We start from the raw sequence: 3181 nt of genomic DNA on the forward strand, positions 1-3181 counted from the left end.
CATTCAAGTAGTCGCAGATCCAAACATTTTGAACAGGTGCAACACTAAGGGTAGAATCATAAGCTGTCTCGTGCATGCATATTCAGATCTTGTGCTTGTTTTTATGTCAATTATTAAGAACTCCCATGTCAGCAAGGATTCATTGGATCCAACTGTAACAATTAGAGCCTTTTACCACTCGTGTCCTGGGGCTTTATTTCAGTGCTGAGTCCAAAAATGAGTACTAAAGTACTAAATGCACCCCTTTAACTATTAAAGTTAGGATAGCAAGGACAAGCAGTACAAAGCATACTCAGGGAGGTGGTGTGGGGAAAATATTAGGAACTCAGCAAAGAAAATAACCCCAATCAATAAATCATCGTTCAAGCAGCACTTTTTCTAAAAAAGAAAAAGTACTTTAATTCAGCACACCCAACTTAATACTGCGCCTAAACGTTGAAGAGGCCAACAGAATGCAAACAGTTATATCTGGAAAATGATCACTGTGTTGGGGAACCCACCTCTATGGTCTAGGCCGTCCCTGTAGGTTCTAACCAGTTTGTGCAAGGTAGGTTGTCCCTAGGGGATTGGGAATGGAACAATGAGGAAGGCCTCAGGTGACTCCACCTCCCCACCCTTTTTGGTTAGGTGTCGGGTTCTACGTGCCAGGTGACCCATTAGTCTGCAGGTTGTCCCTTCCATTACTCATAATCCTTGCACAGTACATGTTTTGAAGTACGTGTGGCCTGGGTCACTCCTATCAGCTACGGGTGGGGACACATAACTTGCATGGCTCATGTGGGTACTGTCCTCATGCTCCAGTTACAACTGCCCAGGTGCACATTTTCCAGATGGAAGAGGTGTGGTGGTCCATTGCTGGTAAAGAGCGATCACGCTCCACTCAGGGTGAATGGGGGCGGTGGGTCCTCCTTCAGGGGTGCTTTATCAGGCTCCATTTCAAACCAACCACCCAACAAAGAAGAGACCCCACCCTAGGTTGCAATGATCCATGAAGAATTCAAAAGATCTGGCAAAAGCAAAGCTTGCACAGTACAGAACCTGTCAGAGGCTAGTTGATTTTTGTGGTGGTTGTTGACTGCGATCACAAGTTTTTTTTGGCACCCAATTGTTGATGCACTTTGGAAGTGTCTTGATGCACCACTGACTATGGTAGTAAAACTCAGTGTGAAGTTATCTGCACACTTTTGGGGCCATCTTGAAGAAACTGCAGAATGCGGTTGCAATACTTCTGAGCTCCCCGCAGTCACAGGTTCTCTAACTTCTTGAGGAGCAAGATGCACAACACCTGCAACACTGCAGCGAGACCAGGGCTCAAGGCCTCACAACAGGGCCTGGCAATGCTGGTTCTTCTCTGGATCACAACAAACTGAACATCTGCACTTCTTCTCCAGCCCCTCAAGGCCCCATCTTCTAGTGAGCCTTCCTGTAAAGCAGGGGTACCTCCATCCCCCTTCTCCAGCAGTCAGAGGACTCCTTCCCTCTAGATGATTACAGACAGCCATTCCTGGTAAGATACAGGCATTCTCAGGATTTTGGTTCTGAACCAGGCAAGAGGTGTAGGTAGTCAACAAACCCAAATGTATTTCTCAATATCCACTAATGTGGGACCATTGCACTTGGTCGATGAAAAATCCTGGAACAATGAGGATTTTATGTGTACCTCTCCACTCAGTTAACAGACAGAGGTTGTGGATTCCTGTGGTCCAGCTTTCGGGACAGTTTCAGGCAGATCCTGGATTTTGAGTACTTCTCCAGCCACAGTCTTTGTATCATAGTATCGGATGGAAGGAAGGGCGTGCTGAAAACTCCATATCATGGGAACAGAAAATATAAGTATAAAAGAGGTTGAAGTCTCTCCACTCACCTACATCTTAAACTACTAGGGGTAACACCGCCCTGGGAAGGATGGAGAAATAAAGAAGCAAGGTCCCCGGGTCAAAATGAGATCCCCAGGTCCAAGTCCGCCAGAATACCTAAAATAGATGGCAGGGAAGGATGACAACTTACAAATTACAACGTGGAATGTAAATGGCTTAAGAACAAAACTAGACAGGGCTTGGTAATGAGGTATCTGGAAGAGTCACTAACCCACATAAGTATCGTTCAAGAGACCCATTTAACAGCGATAGAGAGCAGGGAGCTTTACAGAAAACAAAACTGGATAGAGAGCTATGTTGCCTCCGATCAATTGGAATATTCAAAGGGAGTAGCGATAATAATAAGGAAAGGGTCAGGTGCCAGGATGCATAAACAAAGTAGGTCGCACACTGCTCGTCATACCAGCCAATAGCCCCATAGAACTCTGGATAATGTAGTAGCAACGGTGAGTACGCCTATGCCACGAGTATGTCACTATAATGCCATCCCTGGACACGTGTTTCGAGGTAATTGCCTCTCGTCAGCAGGGAGCAGGTAGGTATGTGGGATGCCAAGTAGACTGCCAAAATATTAAAGGTAAAATACCTCTCACGGCGCGCAGGTGCGGAACCAAGGCTCGTCAGCCCAAATCGCTCGAGGGAGCTTAAATACATAAACAAAGTAGGTCGCACACTGCTCGTCATACCAGCCAATAGCCCCATAGAACTCTGGATAATGTAGTAGCAACAGTGAGTACGCCTATGCCACGAGTATGTCACTATAATGCCATCCCTGGACACGTGTTTCGAGGTAATTGCCTCTCGTCAGCAGGGAGCAGGTAGGTATGTGGGGTGCCAAGTAGACTGCCAAAATATTAAAGGTAAAATACCTCTCACGGCGCGCAGGTGCGGAACCAAGGCTCGTCAGCCCAAATCGCTCGAGGGAGCTTAAATACATAAACAAAGTAGGTCGCACACTGCTCGTCATACCAGCCAATAGCCCCATAGAACTCTGGATAATGTAGTAGCAACGGTGAGTACGCCTATGCCACGAGTATGTCACTATAATGCCATCCCTGGACACGTGTTTCGAGGTAATTGCCTCTCGTCAGCAGGGAGCAGGTAGGTATGTGGGGTGCCAAGTAGACTGCCAAAATATTAAAGGTAAAATACCTCTCACGGCGCGCAGGTGCGGAACCAAGGCTCGTCAGCCCAAATCGCTCGAGGGAGCTTAAATACATAAACAAAGTAGGTCGCACACTGCTCGTCATACCAGCCAATAGCCCCATAGAACTCTGGATAATGTAGTAGCAACGGTGAGTACG

The sequence above is a fragment of the Triturus cristatus genome, chromosome 6 (genome assembly GCF_964204655.1).
Source record: "Triturus cristatus chromosome 6, aTriCri1.1, whole genome shotgun sequence".
In the NCBI taxonomy this organism is placed as follows: domain Eukaryota; kingdom Metazoa; phylum Chordata; class Amphibia; order Caudata; family Salamandridae; genus Triturus; species Triturus cristatus.